We start from the raw sequence: 12,655 nt of genomic DNA on the forward strand, positions 1-12,655 counted from the left end.
ACCCACCACGTTGTAATCATGGCAGACATTAAAAATGGATTCCAAAAGGCCTGAATTCAGGCACCGTGCTACTGGACCTCACAGCTGCCTGTGACACTGAGTGAGATACTGGCCTGCTCCAGAATCTTACCAGAAAGTTTCCAAGCTGGTTCAGGACAATCATTCAAACATTCCTTCAAAGTGAATCATTTGGATTCCACCTTGGGCAGGAGGAAACTAGCCAACAGGCTATCAGTCATTATTCCTGATGAAGGGCTTTTGCCTGAAACATCGACCTTCCTGCACCTCGGATGCTGCCTGACCTGCTGTGCTCTTCCAGCACCGCTCTAATCTAGACTCTGGTTTCCAGCATCTGCAGTCCTTGTTTTTTACCTATCAATGTTCTTAGTGTAGTTAAAAATACGGTCTAAATTAGATACCAATGTTTGATCAGGAACCAGGTCTTACAAATTCATCTTCAGTCAGGGCATGACCCAGAGAGCATTGTATGGACATGGAGTGTCCGAATCACATGGTATTGGTTATGGTGCTGACATCTGGCATATTCCCCATACTTCCTACATCTGCTCCCTGGTCCAGACTCTGTGTGAACATGTTCACAATTGACAGTTTTCTGCAGCATCTTGTGTCTCACTGTGAATCCTCTGAAATTATATCCAATAAAGGCACCTTCACAGTCACCAGTATCAAAATAAAATTGTACCTGCCTGTGGATGGTCAGATATTAATACATGGGTCACCAAACAGAATGTATCTGAAGAAACCAGGAGCTAATGACAAGACAAAAATCAGTTTAATAACTAAACTTGTTGGATTTTGTCTGGTCGAGGTAACCACACATATTGTGCTGGCACTCAGCTGACTGTAACCATGCACACCATAACTGAAAGTCTTGGCCTTACGCCCCTTCCAGCTTCCTGACCTCACACACCTCACTCCCTCACACATTCACCAACTAATGAGAATCCACCAGCTGAGAGAAACTTGGAACATGGAACAGTACAGCACAATAAGAGCCCTTCAGCCCTCAATGCCTTGCCAACATTTTATCCTACTCTAAGATCAGACTAACCTACATAACCTTCAATTCACTAGCTTCTATGTGCCTATCCAAGAGTCTTCTTAATTATCCTTAATGTATCTGACTCTATTTCTATCATTGGCCGTGCATTCCACCCCACCACTCTCTGTGCAAAGCAGCTATCTCTGACATCTCCCCTAAACCTTCCTCCAATCACCTTAAAATAACGCCCCTGGTAGATAGCCATTTCTGCCATTGGATTAGACTCCCATGTCCAATCTTTGACTCTCAATTCTTGTACACCTCTGTCAAGTCAGCTGTCATTCTTCTTCGCTCCAGGGAGAAAATCCCTAGCTCCCTCAAACTTTCTTCTAATACATGTCCTCCAGTCCAGGCAGCATCCTGGCAAATCTCCTCTGCACACTCTCTAATGCTTCCATATTCTTCCTATGATGAGGCAAACAGAACTGAACACAAAATTTTAAAATGTGTTTGAACTACAGCTTTATAGAGCTAAGCATTAACCTCACTGCTCTTAAACTCAAACCCCCTGCTAATGAAAGCCAACACGCCATACACCTTCTTAACAACTTTATCAACTTGGGTGACAATTTTGTGGGACCTATGGACATGGACCCCAAGATCCCTCTGTTCCTCCCCATTGCCAAGAATTCTGCATTTATCTCTGTATTCTGTATTCAAATGCAACTTTCCAAAATAAATCACTTCACACTTTTTAAGGTTGAACTTTATCTGCCAATTATTAGCCCAGCGCTGCATCCTGTCAATGTCCTGTTGCAACCTACAACAGCCCTCCACACTATCCACAACTCCATCAACCTGCATGTCTTCGGTAAACTTACTAACCCACCATTCCACTTCCTTATCAAAGTCATTTATAAAAACCACAAACAGCACAGGTCCTAGAACCGATCCTTGTGGAACACCACTGGTCTCTGAACTCCAGGCTGAATACATTCCATCTGCAACCATCCCTCTGTCTTCTATGGGTCAGCCACATTCGTATCCAGAGAGCCAAATTTCCTGCGTCCCATGCCTCCTTACCTTCTGAATGAGCCTACAATGGGGAACCTTATCAAACGCCTTGCTAAAATTTGTGTTCACCACATCTCCTTCGGTCTACCTTCATCAACATGAATTTTTCACATCTTCAAATAATTCAATAAGGCTTGTGAACCCCCTATCTCTAATCAAATTATCATTTTCTAAATAATTGTAAATCCTGTCTCTCAGAATCGTCTCCAATACTTTGCCCACTACTGTGTAAGACTGACTGTTTGATCATTCCCAGGATTAACCCTATTCCCTTCCTTGAACAAGGGAATGACATTTGCCTCACTCCAATCAACTGGCCCCACTCTAGTGGACAGTGAAGACACAACGATCATCACCAAAGACACATCTTCCATCACTTGCTGGAGTAACCTCGTGTATACCCAATCTGGCCCAAGGGATTTATCTATCCTTATGTTTGTGCTTCAATCAGTCTGTGTTTCCCCTCAACTTGTCTACACCCTGTACAACCAACTGATTGAATGCTTTCCATTTCAGTGATACATACAGTGCTGCCTTCCTGAGCAAGTGTAGTTCCCCAACGTCCTGCGAATCACGGAAGCAAAGAAAAAGGAATGCACCAATCCCTTCCTGATGAAGAGCGCATGCTCGAACCATCGACTCTCTTGCTCCTCGGATGCTGCCTGACCTGCTGTGCTTTTCCAGCATCATACTTTTCGACTCCGATCTCCAAGAACTGCAGTCCTCACTTTCTCCATTACTGAGGGCTGTCCCCTCTGCACACTGAGCAGGGAATTAACCAACAAACATCAATGTATGTGGAGCTGACTGCTCAGTTCTGGAAAGTTGCATTTGATGAATACATTTTAAAAAAAAGAAATTACAATTCAACAAATATTGATTCAGTCCCAGAGTTACAATTTTGGTTCATGGTTTGGGCAGCCTGATAACAATTAGTGAAGGATTGAGGAACTCCGATACACAGAGTATTCCAGGTGTTATATTCCAGCTTACATTAATGCTGGGAGTATTATCAGACAAACTGTTGTGGTAATGAGATGAGTTGACATGGAACTTTTTTTGCCATCACAGAGACGTGTTTGAGAGGGGTCAGGGCTAACAACTCAATATTCTGTTGTACTGGAACTATAGGCACGACAGGAGAGGGTGGTAAAGAGGAGGTGGTGTTGCATTATCAATTAAGGAACGGTTACTGCAGTAAGGAGGGACAATACCTTGGACGTGTGTTGAAATGAGGCTTTATGGGTCGAGGTTAGGGTCCAAAAGATGACAGACACAATGCTGCGGATATTTTAAAGAGCCCCAGAAAGATGAACATGCAGAAGTAAATATACAACCAATTCACCGAGGTGTGTAAAGACCAATTCACTGAGGTGTGAAGGAAAGCAAGTCCGAAGATGTTACAGAGATAGGAAAGCAAGGCTGGAGATATTTCAGAGATAGGATTGAAAGGCTGGAGATGTTTCAGAGAGAGGAAAACAAGGTTCTATATGTTACAGAGATAGGAAAGCAAGGCTGTAGATGTTATATAGAGAGGAAAGCAAGGCTAGAGATGCAATAGAGGTAGGAAAGAAAGGCTGGACATGTTACAGAGATAAGAAAGCAAGGTGCGAGATGTTACAGAGACAGGAAAGCAAGACTGGAGGTATTACAGAAATATTGTGGCCTGTGGATGCTAGAACAGGTTAGTGAGATATTTTTGAACTCATTCACAGGATATGGGGAAAGGTGAAGCAGCTGGAGTTTAGAGAGATAGGGAGGGGTGTAGGGGCTGGCGGAGTTTACAGTGATAGATGGGGCCGTAGTATGATATAAAGCTTGTAGTGATACGGAGGGTTACTGAGATACAGATGGATGTAGCGGCTGGAGGAGATGACAGGGAAAGATACAGAGATACATGTAGATAGTTTAAAAATGGAATTGTGCAATGTCTTAATAGAGAAAATATTGTAGAAATCTGTGGAATAGACAAGGTACTGGGAGGAACTGAAGGAGTGAGACCTTGGACTGTCCAATCACAAAAGTTATAGACTGAGTGTCATACAGCACAGAAGATGCCCTTCGATTGATAGTGACAGAAAAGTAAAAGCCCTGCAGACACTGGAAATCCCTCCTTCCTAACGTCTGGGGGCTAGGGCTAAATGTGGGAGAGGCGTCCTACAGACTCCTCAAGCAACAATGTGACAAAACACAGCCTCATGTGCAGAGATGGAAACCTCCTGTTGACTACCTTCGCTCAGCTGATGGATCAGTGTCCCTCTACATTGAACACTTGGAGGAAACACTGACAGAGTGAATGAACTGAAGAATGTATACTGGGTGGGCTATTTCAAATCACCACCAAGAGGTGCTCAGCAGCAGCATTCCTGATCGAGATGGTCGTATCCAAAAGAACATATCTTCGGGACTGGGTCTGCATCGGGTGGGGAGGGAACGACTGACAGGGAGAAACATACTTGACCTCATTTTCACCACGGCTGAAGAGACATTGATCGATGCCCATATTGGGAACAATGACTACGGCACACAGCATTTCTGGAGACATTGTGAATTGTGTGTGTGTGTGGGGGGGGGGGGGGGGGGGGGGGCGGTGTATGGTATGTGTGTGTGTACACACGTGAGCGCACATGTGAGAGATACTATCACCATGCTAAACGGGACAGATTTCGAAGAGATCTGGAACTCAGCACTGGCCTGTGTGAGGTGATTTGTGTCATTACCTACAGCAGCAGAATAGTACTGCAGCACAATTTTCACTGTCACTGCCTGGCATATGGTCTACTTTACACTGACCATCAGGCCAGGGGATACACCCTGAGAATACAGGAGGGCTGGCCAAGAGCAGCGCCAGGTACACCTCACAATGAGGTGAGTTACCAAACAGGACCACTTACTCACCAAATAGCATAAACAGCTAGTGACAGACGGATCTAACCAACAAATCAGACCTAATCTCTGCAATCCTCTCACAGGCAGTCTGGTTGAATGGTGGTGTCAATCAAACAACTCACTGGAGGAGGAGGATCCACACATATCGCCTTCCTCAGTGACGGAAGAACCCAACACAACAATAAAAAGCTCAGGCTGAAAGGACCACAACAATGTTCAGACAGAAGTATCGATAGGACGATCTATTTTTGTCTCCTCCAGATGGCAGTCTTCAGCTAATTCGATTCACTGTGTGTGGTAATTCCAAACGGCTGGAGGGATGGGGAATGCAAAAGCTGTGGGCCCTGATCATATTCCATTCAAGCTGTTCCTGCTGGGATACAGCACTGACATCGACCAGTCAACGTGGGAAACTACCCGGGTGTGTCCTGTACACACACACAGACAAACCATCAGATAATCAATGACTGCCCCATTGCTCTCATCTCTATCATTAATAAAGGGATGGAAGATGTCACCCAGAGTGGGATCAAACAGCACTTCCTCAGCACCAACCTGCTCACTGAAGCTCAGTTTGGGCTCTCATCCCTTGGGCTCATTGAAGCCTTGGTTTAACGGTGTACAAGAGACCACGCAGCTGAATTCTAGAGGTGAGGCAACAGTGACTGCACTTAACATCATCATAACTGCATTTGACCAAGAGTCATATCCAGAATTAACAGCAAAACTGGAGCAAATAGGAATCGTTTGCACTGGCTGAAGTTATACCTGGTACAAAGGAAGGTGGCTGGGTTTGGAGTTGGAGGAGAGCAGCCATCTCAGCTCCAGGACATCTCCGCAGCAGTTCCCCTGTGTTGGTGTTTGAGTAAGTCTGTAGATCAGAAATGGAAAATAAGGTACCATACTCCTTCGGGATGATAGGTCTGCTCTCTCAGTAGACAGAGATAATTGGCAGTAGTTTACCTGGACAGTCATCATGCCTCAAGCAAGGGAGAGGTTGAATAGGACAGCCCTTTTCAGTCACCTCAGAATTGAAACCACACTGTTGGCATTAATCTGCGTTACAAACTAGCCGTCCAACTAATTAAGCCAACCAAGACCTCACTCAGCTCCTTGTGGTAGATATTGTAATATTATTCCATTCAGATATGTTGTTAGACACCTCTGGAGCAGGTGGAACTAGAAGCAAGCTTCTTAGCTCAGAGACAGGGACAGCATCAGTGAGCTGTAAGAGCGCTCTTTGCCCTACACCCAATAATTTCCAACTGCTTCATAAATAACTGTAAAATCACAAATGGGGATGTTTGCCAATGATTGGACAGTGTTCAACATCAATCGTGATTTACTCAGATACTGAAGCAGTCCATGTCCAAATGTACCAGTACCTGGAAATATGCAGGTGTGTGCTTAACAGTGATAATCCCATTTCCAATACACATGTGCCAGACAACGATTACTTCTAACAATGGAAAATTGAACCACATCCTCTAACGTTCTTTGCCACCACCATCACTGAACACACACCAAGCAATATCGCGGGGATTATCGTTAACCTGAACTGGACTGACCATATGATTTCATTACCCATTCCTGTGAAGGGCTTATGCTAACACATTGACTCTCCTGTACTTCAGATGCTGCCTGACCTGTTTTACTTTTCCAGCGCCACTTCTTGACGCATATAAATTCTTTAACTACAAGAATATGTCAGGGGCTCGAAATTCTGCAGGAATAACTCACCTCAAAATTTCCGAAAGTCTGTCCCCTATTGCTAAGAAACATGTTGAATGTGTGTGTAATTAAATACTTCCATTTGCCTGGGTGAGTGCAGCTTCACCCCTCATCCACTGACGCATGGTAGCAGCAATACCTGCCATCTACAGGGTGCTCTGCAGAAATTTACCAAGGCTGCTAAAAACGTACCTCTGAACACCCGACCATCGAGAAGGACTAGGGAAGCAGATACACGGGACACCCACCATGTTCGCGTTCTGTTCCAAGTCATCTTCCATCCTGATTGGGAAGTATATTGCCGTTCCTTCAGTGACACTGTTTTAAGTTCCCTATCTATCAATAAATGCCGTCCCAATCACATTTCATGAATAACTTAACATTAAAAAATTGTCTTGACCTATTCAATGCTGGACACTGTGTTTTGGGTTTTGTGAGCTCAGGCTGGTTGGTCCAGGCAGTACATTGCTTGTTGTGAACAGCTGAAGGGATATGCTGTTTGAAACAATCTGTCAGTCTCTCAGAGGCATGGCCTACATACCGAGCATCACACAGACACTGGCATTCTCATCCCACATTACTGAGCTCTGAGATAGACTGAAGCAACTGAAAACGTACTCATATCTGACTGGGGCGTGTTTAAACACACAGTGACATTGTTGCCAGGAAAATGATTATGTGTGAATATTAGCAGGGAGAAAGTAAGGACTACAGATGCTGGAGATCAGAGTCAAAAAGTGTGATTCTGAAAAAAAAATTCAGACGTTCAGGCAGCATCTGAAGAGCAGGAGAAGCGACTATTAGTTAACAATATTAATACAAGGGAAAATAATTGTATACTTTCAAAGTCCTTGTACTTAATTATAATTTATTCTTGGGTGTGGCAATGAGACTCATCATTTCAATGCTGCTTACTGTGAATTTTCATCATATTGTTGTTATAACAGTGTACTGAATAAATGGGTAGATTTTGTGCTGGTTGGACAAACTATAAGTTAGTATTACGAAAGCATGTCGGACTTTCAGTAAAGAGACTTCGCTGTTAATGGTTAGAACAATGCTGCAAACATTTACACAGAGATTTCCAGCTCAATTCACACACAAAGTTGTTGGGCTGGGCTGATGCCGGCCATCAATGGGACTGCACAATTCTGTTTGGACACTGACATTGTGGGGCTAACATACACTGGATATGGTTTATGAGGGATTCAATGTAAGATGCCATGTGCTGCGGGAGTCCATCACCTTTATCACACCTTCATTCATGATCAGGTCCAAGATGCAGAATTACAGTGTTTAGGTGGCACACAAGAAAAGATATACTTGCAAGACATGGCTGTTTATAGGTCATTGCTGTAAATATTGAACTGCATCTGGACCAGCGCCATGTGCTAATCCATTGACCAGTCTGCCCCACACACATCTCCCTGTTGTTCAGGTGTATCTCTCACCAGTCTATTGTGAGGGATTGTGTGAGCAACTGCCCAGCTCCAATTTGGAAGCTCTTTGACAGATTTTGGAGATGGCCAGTGTTTTGGAGGTCCTGGTGAGGCCAAATAACACTGTGTCTGAATTCAGGCTTTTCATCAAAGTCATTTCCAACGGCTTTGCTGCCTGCAAGATGGCGTGTTCACTGATCTGAACATGAAGCGGCTGTTTACTATAGCTACTGAATTGTGTTCAGTACACAATTGTGTACTGAACACAATTGTGTACAGAATACAGTTAGGTTTGCGCTCTGGTAATTCAATTATTGTTCACTTCAATTGTTTTCAACTGAAAAACAATGATGTTTGGTTTATTTAAAAATATGTAAGAAATAAAGTGATATTAACTCTTCATTACAGAAAATGTGAAAGAGACCAGGTATATATTTCCCATGGACTAATCAGGCAACAGTTAGATATTGCCTCTAAAGCAGGTTTCTGTGAACAGGACAATGTCCGAGGCAAAATCATCACACTCTCTGGTAGGTTCAGTCCCACTGACAGGACACAGCCAGGCAAAGAGGGACAGCTCATTGTTATATAGTCAATATAGGGTGGCGTGGTGGCTCAGTGGTTAGCACTGCTGCCTCACAGCATCAGGGTCCCAGGTTTGATTCCAGCCTCGGGCAAATGCCTGTGTGGAGTTTGCAAATTCTCCCTGTGTCTGCGTGGGTTTCATCCCACAGTCCAAAGATGTGCAGCTCAGGTGAATTGGCCATAGTAAAATGCCCACAGTGTTCAGTGCATTAGTCAGAGAAGTGTGCGTTGCTCTTTGGAGGGTTGGTGTGGACTGGTTGTGCCGAAGGGCCTATTCCCATCCTGTAAGGGATCAAATCTAATGATCATGCTGGATCCTGTGGCTGCTAGACTGGTCTGGAGCAGGTTATGGTGGAATCAATAAAAGTGAAACATATAACTGATCACATCGTCACCGATCTGACTGCTACAGACACACCTCTCCATTTCATATGTCAGTAAGAATGGTCACTGCACAATGGGGCGCAAGGGGTACCTTCACATTTTGCAGACCCTCCTCACTATGATGTGTAGCCCCTTGAGTACTGACTGGGACAGACTTTATACAGATTGAAAAATTAATGATGATGCAGCCATGAGGTGCAGAGGGCAATCGGCAGCAGCAGAATCATACTTTGTACAGCGCATACAGTATGCAACTTCACGGTTCGACATACCTCCAACTAAAACAGTAAACATCACGGCCCGACATACCTCCCACTGTACAGTAACCATCACAGCCAGACATACCTTCCACTGTACAGTAACCATCACACCCCGACATACCTCCCACTGTACAGTAACCATCACAGCCTGACATACCACCCACTGTACAGTAACCATCACAGCGTGACATACCTCCCACTGTTCAGTAACATTCACAGCCTGACATACCTCCCACTGTACAGTAACCGTCACACCCCGACATACCTCCCACTGTACAGTAACCGTCACACCCCGACATACCTCTCACTGTACAATAACCACCACGGCCCGACATACCTCCCACTGTACAGTAACCATCACAGCCTGACATACCACCCTCTGTACAGTAACCATCACACCCCGACATACCTCTCACTGTACTGTAACCACCACGGTCCGACATATCTCCCACTGTACAGTAACCATCACAGCCTGACATACCTCTCACTGTACTGTAACCACCACGGTCCGACATACCTCCCACTGTACAGTAACCATCACAGCCTGACATACCACCCTCTGTACAGTAACCATCACACCCCGACATACCTCTCACTGTACTGTAACCACCACGGTCCGACATACCTCCCACTGTATGGTAACCATCACGGACCGACATACCTCCCACTGTACAGTAACCATCACAGCCTGACATACCACCCTCTGTACAGTAACCATCACACCCCGACATACCTCCCACTGTACAGTAACCATCACAGCCTGACATACCTCCCACTGTACAGTAACCATCACACCCCGACATACCTCCCACTGTACAGTAACCGTCACACCCCGATATACCTCCCACTGTACAGTAACTATCACGGCCCAACATACCTCCCACTGTACAGTAACCATCACAGCCCAACATACCTCCCACTGTACAGTAACCATCACGGCCCGACATACCTCTCACTGTACAGTTACCATCACACCCCGACATACCTCTCACTGTACAGTAACCATCACGGCCCGACATACCTCTCACTGTACAGTAAACATCACAGCCCGACATACCTCCCACTGTACAGTAACCATCACGGCCCGACATACCTCCCACTGCACAGTAACCATCACACCCCGACATACCTCTCACTGTACAGTAAACATCACAGCCCGACATACCTCCCACTGTACAGTAACCATCACGGCCCGACATACCTCCCACTGTACAGTAACCATCACGGCCCGACATACCTCCCACTGTACAGTAACCATCACACCCTGACATACCTCCCACTGTCAGCTGCAGTCTTAGACAGAGAAAATACAGATGTAACTTTATCTGGGCAGTTGCGATGTGATCTGTTTTAGAAGGTCTAATGCAGGAGAGAAGTATAAAGTGGAAGGGAAAACTACTGACTGCATCAACATCCGAAGGGATCTACGTGTACAGCTCCACAGTTCCCTGAATGTGGTAACACGGGTGGATAGGGTGATCAAGAAGACTGACGGCAAACTTACAGACAGGCATCGGAGCATACAGTGTGAAACTTAACAGGTCATATTGCAGCTGGAGAGAAACTTAGTTCGGGCACATTTAGAATAGCGTGTACAGTACTGGTTGCCACACCAGCAGAACGATGTTGAAGTGTTGGAGAGGGTATGGAAACGTTTTACCAGCATGTTGTCTGGTTTGGAGGGTATTAGCGAGAAGGAGAAATTGAACACACATGGTTCGTGTGCACCTGGGCATCATTGGCTATGGGGCTACGTGATAGATATTTACAAAATTATCAGAGGTATAGATAGAAGGACAGTTTTTTTTCCCCAGAGTAGAAATATCAATTACTCAGGACCGTAGGTTTTAGGTAAAAGGGAGAAAGTTCAGGAAATGTGATAGGTATTTTTTTTTGCTGTTCCAGACAGAATGTGAAAGTGCCTGGAATGCACTGATAGAGGGGAAGAAGCCAATATAGCAAGGTTTAAGAGGGATCTTGGCACAAGTATGAGTAAGTAGGGAACAGAATGACATAGAGGGTATTGGAGCAAAAACTTTTGTTTTAACTTTGGAAGGGCATCATGTGTCAGTGTGGGCCTGCTGGGCTGAAGGGCCTGTTCCTGAGCTGGACCGCTCTTTATGTCAAGATTTGAGCCCGGGGGTGGCGAGATGCTCACTGAATGATTACTGATTACCAACAGCCATATTATTGTGGATCTCCCCCCTCATCAACTTGTAGCTTCATATCCTTCCCCATTGTGGGGAAACTCAATATTGAGAATTTGACATGAATGTCTGAGCTGGTACCTGGTGACGCTATCTTGACCCTCGCTCCTGCGTCATTCTATCATGGATACCAACGTCTCGGGGGAAACTGCACTGACAGAAGCTGCATGCACTCCACACCCACCAATGCTGGCATCTGACACATGCCAGCCTCACCATGCCATCCCAGCACATCTCTGACCCACTGACACCACGCTTCTGTAATTCAATACTGCAGCTCAGGGCGCGCTGACAACTCACATTGCAATGCTGCTGCAAGGACACTGTGCCCAGGGACCCACACCCAGCTCATGGACTGTCCCTCTGGGCTGCTCACTCCATGTTTGTACACACTCACTTTGAACGGACTTCAATGCTCACAAAATTATTGCCTTGCCTTACCCTGCCTTTAGCAGCGTTTCCCCTCAGCCAGAGCTACCAGGCTCACCTGTCTGCTGTATTGTCTTGGTGTTTAGCAGAGACACAAACCAGGAAGCTTGATATCATTGTCCACAATCAGTCGCGGTGCCCAGCACAGGGAGTCAGGGGGAGTCTCAGATCCCAGTTTGGGAGCTTGGACACGGTCTTTCAGCCTCTCATGGTTGTTGGGGTCAGGATCCTTCCCCTGTGAGGGGGTGAGGCGATGAATGTTCGGCTGCCCCATATCCCTCTTAGCTCTTTGTGCCCTAGTGTGGGATAGTTCCTTCCGGAATATGAGAATTACCAAGTAGGATTAGGGAAATGGAAGTGGTTGGTACAACTATTAGTGCTGGGACAGCTGGGGGGAAGGTGTCGAGGTGTTCTGAGTGAGTGGGCAGCACAGACACCAGGCAGAGTTGGGCAGAGATTAGAGAGAGACTGAGAGAAGGTGCTGCATTCACTGAGGGTGGGAGAAGTGGAGATGATGCCATTTACCCTGGTAGAGGGAAAAAGGTCACTGACCTCCTTCCTAGACTGCTGGGCATTCACCTAGAAGGCTGGAATCACACTGACCCAGGGGTCAGCCTCGGACCAAGCTGGAAGGGTCTGGTGTCATAGCTTCCC

Source organism: Chiloscyllium punctatum, chromosome 6, assembly GCF_047496795.1.
Source record: "Chiloscyllium punctatum isolate Juve2018m chromosome 6, sChiPun1.3, whole genome shotgun sequence".
Taxonomy (NCBI): Eukaryota; Metazoa; Chordata; class Chondrichthyes; order Orectolobiformes; family Hemiscylliidae; genus Chiloscyllium; species Chiloscyllium punctatum.